General features: G+C 38.3%; 1 protein-coding gene across 1 annotated transcript in view; it reads left to right on the forward strand.

Annotated features, from left to right (window-relative positions):
- The first annotated feature begins 9,227 nt into the window (after positions 1-9,227).
- The window catches only part of LOC121729126 (SH3 and multiple ankyrin repeat domains protein 3), a 212,994-nt gene continuing 202,734 nt past the window's right edge, over positions 9,228-19,487 (forward strand). Inside the window, exon 1 of the mRNA XM_042117520.1 lies at positions 9,228-9,332. The gene's annotated coding sequence lies outside the window, so the exon portion shown is untranslated. The remainder of the gene's footprint in view (positions 9,333-19,487) is intronic.

Consider the following 19,487-nt stretch of genomic DNA (forward strand, 5'->3'; position numbering starts at 1 on the left):
AAATAAAGCCTCTCAAGCAAGGGCTTTGCTAAGAGCTGAATTTAGACAACGAGTTGTGGCTAGAAGTCTTAATTTAAGTCGAACTTCGGTTACAAGAGTATACCGAAGTATTCTAGAGACTCTAAACTTTACCATGCGACCATGTTCAGGAAGACATTGGGCTACATTTGAACGTGATGACCGTTTTAAGGTGTCAACGTCCTTGCGGAATCGACATCTCATTTCAGTTCAAGTGCAACGACGGCCAAGAGAAGTCGGATGAGTTACAGTAATTGAGTAGACTGTACGATGAAGACTTGCAGGCAGCTGTTTGACTTCACAAAAACTCGCTAACGGTCCAAAATTAGCCCCAGCACACAGTCAAGCGCTGCTTAGTTTCGCACGTTCTCATGTTGATTTTTCATTGGAGCAATGGCGGGTCGTGCTCTTTTCTGATGAAAGCTAAATCAGTCTTTATGGTAACGATGGTCGCAGAAAAGCATACCGTTGATAAGGAGAATGATTTGCGCAGGTGTGCATTGACGAAAGGCTTCCATTTGGTAGGTGTTCGGGGACTGTATGGGGCGAGATTTCTTTTGATGCATAAACCAATCTTGAGTTCGTAACCGGGCCACGCCTTGGCACTTTGAGTACCTATCGATACATTCAGGGCATACTAGGACAACATGCGGTGCCATGTGCTGGTTTTGTTGATGAAGGTTTCATATTGATGTAGAACAATGCTCGACCGCACGTTGCGAAAGTTCGTCAATATCTCTCCGACGTCGAAATTTCGGGTTTGGACTGGCCAGCAAGGAGTCCTAACCTTAATCCTATTGAGCACCTATGAGGAGAACTCAAAAGGAGGGTCAGGGCCCGGACTCTTGCCGCAGATACCCTTCAGGACCTCCAGGTGGCTGTACAAGAAGATCGGCATGGTATCGCTCAGGAGTTCATCATAACTTTGATAAGGTCAAGGAAAACCCGGATGGAAACCTAAATTAGGGTAATGGGTGGCACTATGAACTATTGAAATCAATTTGTTAGTGTTTTTTACAAGAAAGATGTCATTAATCGCCTACTGAAATGTTATGCCAAACTGACCGGTTTTTGTTTTAAGGCTGTAGAATTAGTAAACAATTTACAATTACAATAACTATAGCAATAATTAAATCCTTATTGTACTACCTTTAAAACGATACCAACATTTATTTAATACTAATTATATTTCTTGAGTTATTACCGTTTGAATCATAAGGAGAGAGGTGGGTCGATTTTTTTGCACGCAAGTTTAGTCACCTTAGGACATACCCAACAGAATAAAAAAAATATCGAATGCAGTGTAATCAAAAAATTTAGCTAATGTTTGATTGATGTTAGTTCCTTAGTTGATTCATAATGATGAATTGGGGCTGAGTAAGGGAGAATTTACCGAAACCCTAGATAAGTATACTAGACCATTTTCATACTAGAACGCTTGAATCGGTCGCACTCACACACTAGCGTGATTCCTGAGTGTAATATTTTGTTATAATATTAGTAAACATAAGTAACTACACCTTGATGTATGAAAAAAAATGCAAGTTATGAAAATTAAAAAAAAAAAATGCATAAGAGTCGAACGCGGAAACGCAGCACGCATTCAGTGTGACAAGTCCATTAGGAGGACCCCTAGGTGCCCTCTCGTATGAACGGAGGGATCGATTGGCTGCAGCGTCGCCTAGCAACCGCCCTGACGCCGCCGACGACGGACCCACGTTATTTGGTCGGGTTAGCACTATAGTTTTTATTATTCTCTGATACCAATACTTATACAAAACACAAAATAACAGGATAAGAAGGTTAACTTTTGTATCACTAGCTGACCCGCCAATGTTGTTTTGCCAAAGGATTCGCCTTTGGCGAATGCTACATAAAAAAAATATATAAATTTTATATCGTTATAATATAACATTGATCGTAATTCATCTAGAAAAATTTTGTTAATAAATACTACAAAACACAAATAATTTGACTAATCGCGTCTGTGCGCTGTTTTAGGTTTTGTGAATAATTGTGGTGATGATACGGAACTCCTAGTGGGCTAGTTCGACTCGCACTTGGCCGGTTTTTCATTTTCGTGAGAGAAATAACTTCACACAAAAATATACTTTCCCTTTAAGACAGAAATCACCAATACTGAGTTTTCCCATTTACATAAATACTGCGAAAAATCGCAGAAATAAAACCGATTGAGGAAAAAGAAAAGTATATTTATTTTGCTGACGGCTAAGGAAGGCCCAAGGATTTTCTCTGAATGACCGATTCTCTCAATAATATAATATTTATTATAGCTTTATATAGTAATTGATTGCTTTTGTAGTTTATTTGTTATTTATTTTATACAGGATGTAGCAAAACTAGGTGATATTAATACTTGAGGGTGTGTACTATGACGTGTTTTAATAGAGTTTACTGTGAAAGTACAGTTGCCCAAACAAATCACAATTTTTTTTGTAACTTTTGTATGGGCAAGCATTCCTGAGTCAGGAATTTGCCCATATAAACGTGGAAAAAAAACCATTCAACTCAATACAGGGGACTCATACAAACCCTAATGTCACTTAGTTTTGTTAGAACCTGTAAAATGTCAAAGGAAAGGTTCCCTTATCCCTACTAAAATATAATAGGTATGGCTATTAGCTGTCTAATATGATGAATATTGGACAGCCCGAAGACCTTAATTCATGAAGCCCTAAGCGGCCGCATCCGGCCGCGATAACAATAGATAAGCTATTGTGTCTCGTTATTCCACGATCGATGGGTATATATTTTACCATGTATATTTAGCACTCAGACAATAAGAAGGACAAAATAGGGGTGCAGCAGGGAGGAACATTTACTCTATATAGGCAGTAACATTGGTTTAATTTTGAGTAGATTAATGAATTATTAAAACAAGTTTAAAATTAACAACCTAATGCAATTTCTTCTGCGTACTTACTTATATTATTCATAGTGCAATCAAAATATGATTTTCATTGATGATATAGGGTGAATTTTGAAGTAGGTAGGCAACAAAATGCTTTACAGTAGGTGCAACATACAAGCTACATATTTCGACAAATACTAAAACTGGATCACTAGATTTTTTGATTAGTCTGCACTGTCCCTAGGGTCTTAGTCTCGACATCACTAGATGAAACTAAATTCGGGGCTTAAAAAACTAAATTTATTTCTATATTATTCAGAGAGCAGAACAGCGAGGGATCCCCCCGGCAACCGCACAAGGACCTTCAGGCAAGAACATTTTCAAAACCTCACCGACATCACTCTCGTAAAACCCCCACCCCCCCGAAAAATTTTCATAACTCGGCCATATTTAGTCTTAGAACCCCCGAGTGAGGATTCATTTTAATACGGACGAAGAGATCTACAGCTCCGCCCCAACAGATTCCCGAAACTCAGCTTACGGGAAAAGGCTAACGAGGAAAACCCCAAATCCTACTTGACTCCTCGCGCATCCGTTGCCCCCTAACAGAAGATATCCAAATCTACATTCCATTCCGCACAGTCGTCCGAGCCACTAGAGGCGACTGCGAGTGGAACCATCAACATAGGAATGAGAACCACAGGGAGATCACTAAGAGAAAAGGTCCTCTCAAAAACATTGAGCTCCAGAACCTCATCAGACGTCACCAAAAACCCCCTCCATCTCCATCAGACGAACCAGTTAGTCCATCAGAAGTGCCCCAAGATTCTATCGAGAGACTAGAAACCTGGGAGCAGGCGGAATTTTAGAATTACCACCCCATCCAATAGTATCGGACGATGAAGAAGACAACTCGTCCGAGCTCACAGGCTCATCGGTATACTCGTAGGCCTCGAAGAAAGGAGCATCGAGGAAGAGCATATTTTTTACCTCGAAAAGGGGCACAGGAATAGAGATGGACATGACGAACAAGGCGGCAAACGGAATATTTCAAAAAGGGAAAGAAGCATATTATGCAAATTAACAGCCTTGGATTCCCTACAATCCCTGTACGAGACCATCCTCTCCCTGTCTGACTCCAGGTCAAGACATAAACTGAACCTGGAGAACGAAAGAAGTCGCCATGCCAGAGAACTGGTGAGCATAGAAAGAGCACATAATAAGGAAATCTCCTGCCTGACCCAGGAGATAATTCACTTAAAAGAAGAGGCAGCGGCCAATCTGAAGGAAATAAAGGACGTGAGGAAGTGATTATATAGTTCAAAGCCCAGGAGCCGCACCGTCACGTCCGGTAAACTAACAAATTGGCGACGATCATAAATAGCAACAAATCTCAGCAAAACCATCTCTGCTGAGATAATCAACAAAAGGGAGACCAGCACCCCCCAACAAGAGAACCTCAAGCCGGAAATCTCCAAATTAAAACACCAAATGGAGGACCTCCAAAAACAGCTCACCAAAATGGAGGAATCAAATACTAAGCTCCTCAAGGACCATCTGAGGGAGCTAAAATAAATACTCAGGTTAATAGCAAACAAACCGGCAGATAGCGAAATACCACCAAAGAAAGAGCTCACCAACTAGATAGTTGAGATAACAACGAAGCTGGATGAGGTCAAAAGCAACCTACAACAAGCATCAGCAGCGAACACACAACTCAGAAGATATTAATTCCATCTTGAGCCCATCTGTGAACGGCTGAAGATCGTGTCATCCGTGATCAAGAGTTTCCACCCAGAGAGACCCACCACAACCGGGGATAAGTCTGGGAACGGAGCTGGCGCTGGTTGGAATGATCAAGAAGCAGGCGATGCATCCACCAACTTACGCCACTGCACGCTGCTGTTAAGAAGCCTCCGCCACCACCACAAAGGAGAGAGCAGCACAGCGTTATTATAGCATCCAAAGATGAGGAAGATACTTGCGACAAAACCTTAACGCTGATCCGAACGGTGCTGGACCCTAGAAAGACAGGAGCTAGGGTGGACAGTCTGAAAAAGGTCAGAAACCAGAAGATCATTCTAAGTTGCGGAAACAAAGAATACCTAGACCTCATCACAGCCAGATTAAAGGAATATGATAAACTTAAACAGGAACGAGCGCGACAGAACAACCCGCTGCTAATCATCAAAAACGTGCTGTCGTACCACACCGACGCCGAACTAATAGAGCACCTGAAAGCTCAAAACAAACAGGTGTTCGTTTTGAGCCTTGTCCTTCCCGGCGTCGGGAACGAAGAAGGGACATGTAGGATCAAATACAGGAAGAGGGCACGTAACACCCAAGAGTGCCACGTAGTGCTGGAGGTATTTTCATAAAAAGTTCCTGGAAGCGGGAAAAGTCTACATTGATCTTCAACGAAGACCAATTGAAGATCAATTAAGTTAAGGGTGGCCAATGAACGTAAGATCTCTATAGCCCTACTTCAAGAACCCTACGTAGGAAGTGCAGGTACCCTTAAACAACACCCAGGAACACAAGTCATACAGTGTACCCTAAGCAGAGGGGGGCCCAACAAAGCCGTTGTCGTGATATTCGGCGACACCTTTGAGGTGTTGCACGATCCACAACTGGTCACTGAGACTGAGGCAGCGGTAACCATCAAAGTGGCGAGCTTCGAGCTTGGATTAATTTCGGTAGGGAGACAAAGACATAAACGATAATATAAGGAAGTCAGGAACACCATCAGCAAACTTTCTACTCAGAATTTCGACATAGTGGCAGGTGACGTGAACCCGTAGAGTCATTGGTGGAGAAGCGCCACAGAATGCACTCGATGGGCTGCCCCCACCAACCAGTCCATCGCGGAAACACACTAGGCCATCAAGAACCGGGACCATAACTGACCCGGAAACAGCCCCACGATGGACATAAGCAGATGACATCACCAGGGAAGAGCAAGCCATCGATGACGTCCCCGTCAAGAAGATGGCTTTCGATAAGACGACCACAGTCACCAACAGGTGGCCAACTACACGGCGATGACCGACCGGTTCTGGCACAGAGCTGCCCGGACCGGTCGGTGGAATCGGAAAGCCCATAATATACATATAATATAATACAGCCAAGCGATTCCACCGGCTGCCTGCCGGCGGACACGACACTGAACGGTACCTCTTGACATCCCAGGAACTTTGGTGACCCCTCTACACCCGAGCTAATGCTACAGCACCTAAAGGCAAAGGGTGGAACATTATTAACCTGAGGGTATCGGGAAGTGACGGATCCGCCGACAGTGGCATTAGAAACATTATTAGTAATTCCGCCCCTTCAGGGCCAAATTTGCATGTCCAAGAAATTATTTAATAATTAACTGTAATCCGACGCATGAGCGATAAGATAAAAGAAAAATAAATTTAAACTAAGAATAAAATAAATAAAGCACGGGCCATCTAGGCCTGTGGAAAAAAACGTATTGTCGGTTTAATTTCCTTTCGTGGGCCTTAATGTGAACCATCATTTAAATTGGTTTAGCGACTTAAAAATGAAGCCGTAAGAGACAGACAAGCTTTGGAATATTTTTTTTTTAATGAAATAACGGGCAAAAGAGCAAACGGGTCACCTGATGGAAAGCAACTTCCGTCGCCCATGGACACTCGCAGCATCAGAAGAGCTGCAAGTGCGTTGCCGGCCTTTTAAGAGGGAATAGGGTAATAGGGGAGGGTAGGGAAGGGAAGGGAAAAGTTGAGGGTAGGGAAGGGAATAGGGTAGGAGTTAGGGAATTGGGCCTCCGGTAAACTCACTCACTCGGCGAAACACAGCGCAAGCGCTGTTTCACGCCGGTTTTCTGTGAGAACGTGGTATTTATCCGATCGAGCCGGCCCATTCGTGCCGAAGCATGGCTCTCCCACGTATGATATTAGTAGGTATTTTGTAATTTTATAATATTAGTAGGTATTTTGTATGGGTATGGATGTATTCTTCCAGTTCCATATCGGTTGCAAATTCCATGCGAATATGTTATCTACTGTTTAGTATTCCCTCTGCTCAATTATTCACGTGTTCTGTGTTCGCGCCTTGGAGCGATGTATCATGTAGATAGCGCCAAAGAGTATTACGCAGAAGATACACTCGGTTAAGATTCTTGTGGAGATATCACGACTCATGAGTATAAGTACCATAACTGACTATAATATATGTAATAGAAGGTGGGTATCGATACTAATATTATGTGAAAATTTGTCTGTCTGTTACCTCTACACGCCTAGACAACAAAATGTATAGAGCATATTGGGTACCAAATACCAATGAATGTACGATAGTTTTTAAGGCTGCAAAACGTACGGTTGCCTTTATAAACGGTTCTTGATTTTCTGATGCTCCTGGTTCTGTGGGATAAACGGAAATAATTGACGAAATTAAGTAACTTATTAAAATAAAATTGTATGAAGCATACAATTTTATTCCAAAAAAATTCACACTTGGTAGCGAAAACGTACTGTTCCTGCTTACTCTTTTAAAGGAAAAGCAGTTAACGATGACGTTAAATAATGACGTATAGATATAAATAACTAGCTTATTAGTATTATCGCGCAGATAAACGATAACTAACCCGGCAGTACTGTGACAGGACCTTCTGGTTTTACACGCGACCATTCTTGTCTAGCTTATAGAGTTAGAGCGGGAGAGAGAAGGTGTATTTCCAATCAGATATCTCTAGCGGAGGTAGATAGGCATCACCTTGCAAATCTTTATTAACTCTGACGCCAGACTATAACAGTACCTCAATAGAGAATATGCATAAAATATCTATATATATATATATATATAAATGGATTTTCAAATGTGTTAGTCGCGCTAAAACTCGAAAACTGCTGAACGGATTGGGCTGATTTTAGTCTTAAAATATTCGTAGAAGTCCAGGGAAGGTTTTAAAGTGATACGAAGTTCAACGGGACAGCTAGTAATATATATAAAAATGGATTTTCAATTGTGTTAGTAACGCTAAAACTCGAAAACGGCTGAACGGATTGGGCTAATTTTAGTCTTAAAATATTCGTAGAAGTCCAGGGAAGGTTTTAAAGTGATACAAAGTTCACCGGGGCAGCTAGTAGTAATCTATATGTATATATAAAATAAAAAAGCTTTTTACGAATTTGTGCCCCTTTTCAAGGTTTTGACTAAAAGTATATTTCTGGTAAAATATGTGCACGACTGCAAGCCTAGGCGCAACTGCACAGTAAATAATTGGGAATGTGTCCAAAGAACTTGCATGCTTGATTCACCAACATATTTTCAAAAACGGATTAAAAATCAGGAGTTGGACATGGAAAAATAAATTAAAATTATTTTATAACATGATGATTGCATCTTTAAACATACTTTTATGCGGTAATAGTTGCCTATTCCTCATCCCTCTCTAGCCAAACTCTTCTTTACTATAATTATTTTTCTATAATGATTACAATTTTACACTAATTTATTAATAAGAATTTAATACTAAAACGAACTTGGTTATAATGGTGGCAGCGGTGGGATTAAGTATTGAGAAGAAGATGGCTGGTCCTGGCTTAATACATTACATACGAACTTGGCGTGGGTGCACTCCAATGGTACCAATTCCACTCCAGCTTGAAACCTTGCCAAATTGTTTTTATGGCCTTGCGTAAGTCACCTGAATGTTACAGTTTGAACTCAGGGATTGTGAAGTTAATATATTTGAAGTAATAACTAGCAGTTTTACAATTTACAGATGTTTTTGGGGCAAAAGAAAAACCTGCAGAAATCGTACCCCTGTCATTCAGGACAAATTAATGATTTTGTTTAAATAGATAATTATATTATACTAACATCGACAGGTCATTAGATCGTAGATGTAGCTATGCTACGAGTAATTTTCTAAGGTCTACGCTAATCAATAAGTTAAGGAAAGTCTTGGTTATTAATGTAAAGATAAACAGGTGAAAGCTAGTCATTTTGTTCCAAAACCTAGGTTCTACGACTTATCCCGAATCATCGCAAGCTTTTGGTAAAACAAAGGATTTTACGATGAATTTAAAGACATAACAGGCAATAGCGGCTATTGACAAGGTTTATTGGCGATTATAATTATGGAAGTCGGATACCAAACACAATTCGCACCCCTCGCGAAAAACTACCGACATTTTTGCCTCTGCGGCAATTTCTAGGTTTTGTATTCTGAACTTAATCTTGGGGAGCTAAGGTCGCATTTCGTTTGGGCGTGGCGAAGGGATGCTGCGTCTCCGTATGTATTATAAATTGTTTTAGAGCGGCGCGGGGAGGGATCCTCGCTCGATATCGCCAGTGCCCGTCTGAACTCTGTCGCCGCCGCGCGAAAACACCCCGTGTGTGCCCGAAAGTTTGTATGTTCGTGTGTTATGTAACTGTGTGTGTGTGTGTGTGTTGAGCCGGTATATACCAGGTCAGTGGAGGTTGTATATTTTGGCCCATTTTGGGAATATTCGGGAGGTATCGGAGGTGACGCCTGAATCATGAAACTCTTCCAATGAATATACAGTAGGTAGAGGTAGCCTGTGACAACCTTTGTATGTTTATTATAAAGCCCAAAACACAGTAAATAACTAAAGTTTTATGTCAGAACCCAGAATCTGGATGCTATGCCTCAGAAATGTTATGTTTGTGTTTAAAATTACGCGCAAAATGGCTAACTTACAACTTTAGGTAGGTGCCTCCCTAAGATCTGGTTGGGGGTTTCTAAGAAGGTTTCTGTCTCAGTTTTGGTCTTATTTTGTTATGTTCCCACCTTAGTACATATTATACAGAAGGTTGATTTATTTCTGCCAGGACCTAAGGCTATGTTTTCATAAGGATCACGCCCATAGATCGTACATTCATACTCTGCTAGTCTCTACATAGTTACATTACGTAAACATAACATCATGAAGGTGTTTGTATTTCTACATCTTCTAATCAATACTATATCACCACATATTATTATGCACTGTTGTTGTTGCACATGCTAAAGTGTTATTATCAATAATTTAGTAACAGAAATTTTAGTATTTGTTTTCAATATTTATTTCTGTTTATTGCTGTAGTACGTAGTACGTACTACCAATTCATGAATTACTAATTTTTATACTTACTTTATAGTCCTAAATTGTGTCCACGTATCTGTTACATCTTCATGGTTTAACCGCTGAACCGATTTTGATGAAATTTTGTATATTAAATACATTTGAGACCCCGGAAAGAACATGGATCCTTCTTCTCCTGTTCCTACATCTTATCTATCTTTATACTCTGCTACTAAACTACCACTATTGTGGACTGATAATGATGATTATCAAACATTCTACTTTATTTTTAGATACGAAATTATTGAGATTATAAGGAAAATGTACCTTTAAGCCGACGTAAACTGTCAATTTCAGCGTTTCACAAGGGCGCACGCACCCCCTACTCCACGCTTGAGAGTGCTGACGCGTTTTAAAAGAGTGTTCTCAAGTTTAGTCTCTAATTAGTATACCTAGGGCACTAAGTACACTGTTACATAAACCGGCCAAGTGCGATTCAGGATTCGCACTAAATTTTAGACAAAATTGGTAAAAAACACGTTTTTTGTATTGTTTTAATGTTGCGTGATGAGTTATGAGCAGCATTAAAATGTGAAAAAACTATTTTTCCGCATTCTAGCTCCAGGTAATACGGTTAACAAGGTAAGGGCATAATAATAGCTTCTACACCGGTTTCGGTGACGGTGGCCGGTTTCATTGAAACCAGGCTACTTACTCAGGAGTAATTTTATAGTGCCTAAGTGTGTGCGCAGTACACAAGAGCACTCTCTATTCCTTTACTCTCATAACCCAGTGGGACGGAAGACCGACACGACCGGCGAGAGATCAGGCGCAGGACTTTTTACATGCCCATCCGACGCATGGATCATCTTACTTGTCAGACAATCAGGTGATCAGTCTACTTGGGGGGGTAAGAGCATAGTGGGTAAAACTCTCTAGTCTCTAGGATTTTAGACTGCCTTACGTCTGCCCACCAATCAACGACGCTATTGAAAAGATTGACTCCTGTCAAAAACCTGAGAAAACGGCCAGTAGTCGCGGGAATTGTCTTTAATCCGAATCACGAAGCGAGTCACAAAACTTCATAATGAACATTATTTATAGCTAGTCTCGTGGTTTAGACCATAGTGTAAGTTCGACTGAAGTTTAAACAAAAGGTAGAGCTTATATTTTAGAACTGAAGAGGAACCAGATTGACACACAATGATATGCGGGTTTCATTCATTTTCATTCATTAACATGTGGGTACTGGATTCATTCGGATGTAAGGACGTGCATGAACTGTACAAGTAAGCACAGAACACTAAGGGCCTATTTCACCACTTTCGGATAAAGTGCCGAATCTGTCAAGTTAAGTGGTGGATAACCTATTCGGCACTTATCAGGAAGTGGTGAAACAGGCCCTAATACTCCTACCAGACAAGTAAGTATAGAATACTGAAAGAGGAAGATGTACCTATATCTTCGCTTTTTTCTAAGGTTGTTCTAGTTTTGGAGTTCAAAATGACTACTGCTATTTAAATTAATAAAATTGTAACTTATAATTTCGCATCGCTATTGGACTCTTTGTCCATATTATATTTATAAGCTTAAAAAAACCATTCATTATTCCCAACAAAGGATCCTGCGCGGCTCCGACCGCGTAAATAAAAAAAATTCCGGGAACCGTACTTTTTCCCACAAAAATAATAATACCTGTGCCAAATTACATTAAAATCGGCTCAGTATTGCTGCCGAACACTCGCTCTCGCTTCTGCAGCACTCCCGGAGTTCAACTCGTTGTTTTTTTTCAAACATTACTCAAGGAAATAAGAGTTGAAATAATAAGAAGATATCGCACTTTGAGCGGCTGCAGTCTTCACAATAGAGTGAGCAACACTTTGAGACAACAGACCATCAATAAAGACTCCATTTTGTTTGCTAAGCTGCGGGAAAACGTTAATAAATTCTACTAAATACAAAGGAAAGTGTTCATTTTGAATGATATTTGAGCATAATAATTGTTTGAGTTCAAACCATAAAGTTAATATACCTAGCGGAATAGAGAAACAAAGGCCTGAGGCCTTAGCAAGGGAGATGTCACTATCAGTAACACTGCGTGGTAAAAAGACGTGTGATACATGACAGCAGTACTCTTTTTGACGTCCAGTCGGCACGTGCCGCACGTTGACAATTTAATCTCATAGAATTCATGTTCAATCATGCTTGTGTAAGTGTATACGTACACATATTTTTCACACAGATGAAAACCAAATTCGGTTACGTTTGACAGCTCGAGATTGTTGCTCTATTCCGCTAGGTATATTGACTTTATTATTCAAACTTGTATTTAAGATAGACTTGAGTATTAAGTAGAGAATAGAGTATTTATTTAGTTTGTCGTTTGTACTTTGTTGCGACCAATAGGAGCGATGAATCAGGGGAAAATTAAAAAAAAAACAGGATTTTTTTTACTTTCTGTTATGCAGGGTGTAACAAAACTAAGTGATAATACTTTATGGTACGTGTTTCTTGTCTCTACAAGCTGAACTCTCTAGTTCACTATTAAAGTAGCAGCGCTGAAAGAGTACATTTTTTCGGCGTTTGTTTATACAAATCATAAAAAACATTGCGCTGATACTTTCACAGAACTCTACTATAATATAAAGGACACATACACACACTAAATAACTATCAGTTATTGTTTATGATAGCAGGCAACAGCTGAATGAAAAAATGAAAATGAAAAAAGGGGTTAGTATAATATAGCGGCCCATCCCGCTGCGTGTCGTCCTAATGTGCTCGTGTCTTCGACAAAGTTATTTTATCAGTTCTGTGAACCGTTTTTTACAGTAAGCACTCACTCTGAATGTGAGGGCATATACATGGCCGAGTTTATCTGAGACAGGTTCAGGTATGCAAACAGTATTCAAATAATATTATGTTTGTACTTTGTTTTCATCGAATCTGAAAATAGTGGACCAATTTTGACCACACTTTTTAGATTTAGTATGCGATAATAAGTTTTCTCCCAGGGCCTGTTTCGCCACTTCCTGATAAAGTGCCGGATAGTCTGACAGATACCCCATACTCCGTCTGTCAAAAAAAGTTGTCGATAGCCTATCCGGTACTTATCAGAAAGTGGTGAAACAGGCCCTTTAACTTGTAGGCAAGGAGCCTGCGTCACTGATGCCTGTTTTCACCAACGGTCTCCTAACGCTAAGTGTTCCCTGGCGATCTTTGCGGGTCAAATACCTATCTCTTAAAACAAACACATTAAAAAAAGTAATGTTTTGCAAAAGTTCTTACGGCCTAAGGATTCGTCGTGGCACACGAACAATCGTGAAATCTTGAAGGATATGTATTATGTACCCTTAATGGCCGCTGGGGGACCACTTAGCGTTAGGAGGTGGTTGGTGAAAACAGGCATTAGGCCAGTTTCTTAGGGTTTTAAATGGAGTTTATCTTTCACTAGGGTTAATATTTCGATGTTAGCCAATCAAACTTGCGGATGAACAGATAAATCTTTGTCAAAAAACCTCCACAACAACCAATATTAATACACAACAAATATTAATATTTCAAGCAAGATAACGCAAATTACTACAACCTGACATAAAACGAGGCGTTTTTATAGTGATAGTACTATAATAGTACTAAAGTACTAAAGCACTATTATTAGTTATTACCCATTAATCTTATCCGCCTTAGAATTATCTGCACTTACCACTGGACTGTACCTTCATCATTTCAGTTATTTATTGTTAGGGAGAGGCAGTTCAAGAAAGATTTAAAAGCCAAACTTTGGCAGGGAATTAAGTTTCCCTGCCAAAGTTCGGCTTTTTTTAATTATTGTTTGGCAAATTTTATTTTAAATAGGCACTTTTTTATAAAATTAAGGAGCAAACGGTCACCTGATGGTTGACGATTACCGTCAAACTTTTTTGATCCCTATTTCCCCTTTTGAAGCAGGAAATTTTAAAAATCTTTTTATTACGTGTGCGAAATTTTAAGTTTCTATGTTCGTAAGACGCTAAGCTTGCCTGTCACTAAGCATGAAAAGAATATAAACGTACAAAGTCACGATAAATTACGTTTTATTTTTTTACATAAAAGTTATTAGTGATCATAGTCTAAGCGGTAAAAGTTAAAAACGATCAGAGTCCGAGGACTTTGATCGTTCTTACAAGTTTTCGAACGAATTGTCAAACGTCAGTTGACGTTCTCATGCTCTGTGACATTTATATGATTTAGGTTTGGCCCTGAACTGGAAAAATATTAAATAAATCTCATTAAAAATATACAATATTTTTATTTTTTAGTAAATAATGAAACCAAAGTATTAGCAGTAATTTTAAGACAGAAATTATTATTATTGTGTCATTTCTTTAAGTACTTATGAGTCTTATAAGTTAAGAAATCATTTATCTTCTAATTTATAAAAAATAACTTTGATCATTCTTTCCCTGTGCTCTTCATGTGTTAATGCATTATGCACCAGCGTATATTTTAGATAAAATCAACACTTTGGCGTCGAATCTATACATCATGATTCATGAGGACTGGCCAGAATACTGGCATATATTCGGAATATTATTAATTCGGAATATGAAGGCTCTTTTACTCTGTGGCAAATGTAAAAGTCATTAATAACGCAACACCAACTTTTATGAACAATTAACCCCGCCTTAAGCAAATATTGAAAATTTTATGACCGCCGCCGGCTCTCCGTCTATAAATCCCAGTTATATCTCAAAATTTTTAATGAAACAAAGATTATGAAAAAAAAGTCCTGTGATGAAAAGTGCTATGTGTCTATTGTATTAAAGTGTATTCTTAAGGTAACAACTTCATGAATGTAATAATAATATGATTGATTGATATTAAGCTTTGTTCATATAACGCTTCATCATAATATTTTACAGTAGCTACTGAACGTAAAACTATAATTATATTTTTAGCGCTATAATTTGACCATAGCTTATTCTAATATTACTTTTTTAGCTCTTGCTGCTTTCCCTGTTTTTTTTTTTGTATCGGTACCCCGATTATACTGTTTTAATCCAATTTTACGACTACGAGCTTCGTGAAGGTTTCGATGCAGTGCTATAAAACGCCAAAATAAATAAAGTAAGTATAGTCATAAAATAGTAAACCAACGTCAAACACTTTCTAATTATTGTTCAAAACACTAACACTCACACGGAGAGAGAGTATATAATATTTAATTACTTAAATCTGTGATTAAATAAAGATTTTGACAAACTTCTCATTTTAATATAAAATTAAGTCTAGATCGTTTGACGTTTGATTTTAACTGGACCGAAGCTATATCAATATTGGATTAAGATTGCGGAATCGGGGGGGGGGGGGTTATTGAAAATGACGACATCTCACTTCATAACAAATCGATATACATTTTGGCTCAGCTCTGCGCTTGCTTTCCGGATTTCATATCGATTGAGAACTTACCAGTTACCACATAATATTATATGACCATTGCTTTTTTAAATATTCTTTTGTAAATACTATTAAGCCACATATTATATGTATTACAACTACATAGTTAGTACTTAAGTAAAAAAAATATAAAATAAAATAATCATAAATGTGAAAACTTTTACTTATACCGCTGAATTGATTTTCATGTGTGGTGTTAACGTACTATTCATCAAAATCATTAAATAGTTTATATGAGAGAAATATAAGCTTTTCGCTCAAAATACTAATTTGGGCGACAATTAGTTAGACAAGTGTTTATTTCTATGAGACTTGTGATTCCGTGATCGCTTTCAATCAGCTGATCCGTTTGCTCGTTTAGCCCATATTTTAAAGTACATAATATAACAGTATATTTTAGTAGTGCTAAAGCATGACAGAACATCAACATTCCCAAAGTCATGACTGCTATGGGGTAGTTGGGAGGTCATTGACCTGACCTTGCGACCTGTACCAAACATTTGGGGTCGCGACGCGCATGCGCACTGCCCAAAACATATCTGTATGCCGATTCCCAGTTAATATTTTACGTAACTTGGTGAGAAGTAATGCCATCTTTGGTGGTTGGTTTTAAATCCATATACTTATTAATATCATAATACGAAAATACGTCTGTCTGTTTGTTACTGTATCCACATCAAAATCGGCAATTTATAGGGATATGGAGATGATACTTACCGGGAAGAATAAAGAATACTTTTCTAGTATTCTATTTCCACATTCTATTATCATATTCGAGAATCGTTACCCCCCAAAGAGTCAAAAATGTAATACTTTTACCGGGCCTGGCAGTAGCCTTAATAGTAAGTGGCATTGGCTAGTGCCAGAGACCAGAGTAAGTATATTATGTATAATATATTTTATATTATATTATAATATATTTTGTAAAATATACTAATTATTGAGTAGCTTAATGAATATTGCTGCAGTATTTTTAAAGCTACTGATTGATTAAAAAATGCTCTACATTGTGACTTGTTAACTATTTTTGATCAGTTCTTAGGATGATGATGATGTGGATGATGAGTGATGATGATGAAAGTCCCGGAGCTAAAGTCATAAGTCATAACAAGCGGCGTACTCGCTAACGGGCAAACTTGTTACGTTTATTATCCGCACTTTTATACACATGACTCTTTTTCATTTTTACTGGAGATACGCGTACCTACCTATGTATATACCGATCATCATTAACCCCCATATGTGCTTATATACTATGGTCAGAATCATGAGCCAAGTCAGAAACCTTCGTATTAAAATAGGTGTGTGCCTGGACTCCTGGAGGCTAATACTTCGTATAAGAGAATACACCAAGGGCTAGAGAAATGAAAAAAAGTACTAGTAATATCTATTGCCCTTACCTCCAGCCTCCCCCCGTAGAGCGCGATAGAGACAACTGCAGAAAATCAACGATTCGTTGTTCCCTGATTTCTTCTCCAACTTAACCGATTTAAGTACTTTTTTTATTTAAAAATTAAAACAAGGTTTGAGCTTCCTATGTTTTATTTGTGTAGTGGCCATAGATATTCCGGAAAAAATTATAACTCTACCGGCATTATCCCGAGAGGAAACAGGGGACAAAGTTTGTATGGAAAAACGGCTCTAGTGTGTCCTCTGAATACAGGCGAACTAACAATACATTTCTCCTCAAAATATGCTCAGCGGTTAAAGCGCGAGATAACGCACAAACGTCCTGCCTGAGATACTAGATATTAGTATGAACAAAGTGGTTTTATAAATAGAAAAAATCATCATCACGTCTACTCACGTCTACTGTGCAGGCCAAAGTGTTTTTTTTTTTCTTTAAAACCGGCGTTAGGCATCTAATCATACATGTCCTTGGCTTAACCTCAATACCTGTATTAAGAAATTATTCCCAAATTATGGGTCGAAGCTCGACCGGTTAGACGCATCATCATTATCCGACTTCCAAAAAGGAGGAGGTTATAGCGAACAAAAACCCTCCATGTAGGTTATAAGCTGTAATTTGATCCTGCCGCTGCAGCGCTTTATAATAATAGACCGAATTTGCACTAGACGAGACGATTACGATACGATATATAAGTAATATATTTTATCCGACCTCAAAAAAACAGATTGAGATTTTTATATTTTCTTGATGTATAAAAAGTTACATAGGAAAATATGAATCCTAAACTTTAAACAGTTCTTCTGTAATAAAATTATTGTTGATATAAGTAATATTTTGCAGGTCCGTCGTTGTTTGACGACATTGTCGATATTTTGTTGTACTAAAGAGTAAATTGTTTAAATAATGCCTGTTTTCACCAACGGTCTCCTAACGCTAAGTGTTCCCTAGCCATAAATATCTCTTAAAACAAACATATTTCAAAAAAGTAATGTTTAGCAAAAGTTCTTACGCCCTAAGGACGAACGTGACACGGTGACACACAAAAATTCGTGAAATCTTGAAGGATATGTACCCTTAAAATGGCCGCTAGGGGACCACTTAGCGTTAGGAGGCGGTTGGTGAAAACAGGCAGGGAATACTGCAGGTTTCATCAAAATAGTTTCAGTAGTTTTTGCGATAAAAGTATGTTAATGTATTGTATTATTTAAACATATATTTTTGTTAAAAATTTCTTTTAAATCAGTTATATTATAAAAGTACAAAGTACCAATTTAAGAATACAAGATTAGAAAACAAACGTTTTTAAGGTGCCTTAAAAACTTGTTTTAAAGGACTATTTTATTTTGTTCAAGTTTGAGTAAAAACTGAACTGAAGCGTTTACTTATTTTTACCCGACTAAGGCGAAGCAAAAAGGAGGGGGAGGGCTGCGACCCCCAAACCCCAATTTATTGGATGGATATTTTTTTGGAAAAAAAATATCCATCTCCTTTAAAATTATTATAGGTACTATGCTAACGCGGACTAAGTCGCGGGCAACAGGTAGTGAAACAGAACCAAATAAATTGTAAATAATATAAAATAAATTGTAATACAAAGAAAATGTACATATGACCCGAGCCACCAAACTACGTTCCTTACTAAATTCCGTTAACCTCAATATCCTTCCTCTTAACCCTACACACTTCTTTCCTAACTGCGCCCCATCTTTGCTTGATCTGATTATAGTCTCTTCCTTGAATCACGTTAGTACACATGGGCAATTTAACGCTGAAGCCTTCTCCTACCATGACCTGATCTTCCTCTCCTATAAGATCCGTTGTCCTAAGCCCAAACCTCGCATAGTCATGCAGCGTAACTACAACGCAATTGACCCGGATAAGCTCAAAGTTGACCTTTTGGCTATTAACTGGGAGGCGGTGTATAGTGCTAAATAAAAATAAAAATAAAAAACTCTTTATTCAAACAAACAAAACAGATCAATTTACACACGTTACAAAAACAGAAATAGTTTGAATTGGCGGCCTTACTGCTGGAAGCAGTCTCTACCAGGCAACCATAAAATATAACTAAAAATATTTAAAATAAAAATAAGATAAGATACTATTAGTATATAAATAAATAAATATAATACACAAATAAATATAATAGATACTTTATACCGAATAAAATAAATACATATAAGTAATATAATAATATGAATCGAAGAAGAGGATAAATCGTAAGGGTTTAAGAGTTTGCAGCTAAATCTAAGTAATATTGTTTGAGTCTTTTTTTAAAATTATCAATAGATTTGGACTTATGTATGCTTTCGGGTAAAGAATTCCACAGACGAATAGCAGAGACGGTGAAGGAAGAGTCATAGAAGTTAGTGTTGTGGGAAGGGAAGGCAAGAGTTAATTTATTGGCTGAGCGAAGTGTAGGATGCTTGTGTCCAAGAAAGGTAAAGTTTTGTTTGAGGTAAGCAGGAGTTTTGGGATTAAATAGAATATTAAAAAGAAGATGAAGAATATGTGTATTCCGACGCAACTTAACAGGTAGCCACTTTAGCTCTGTCCGGTAGTTAGATATGTGATCGTATTTTCTCAGACCAAAGATGAATCGGATGCAAAGATTTTGCAGGCGTTCAAGGGAAGAAAGAAGTTGATCATTTAGATCACTGTAGCAGACATCTGCGTAATCTAGGATGGG

Source organism: Aricia agestis, chromosome 7, assembly GCF_905147365.1.
Source record: "Aricia agestis chromosome 7, ilAriAges1.1, whole genome shotgun sequence".
Taxonomy (NCBI): Eukaryota; Metazoa; Arthropoda; class Insecta; order Lepidoptera; family Lycaenidae; genus Aricia; species Aricia agestis.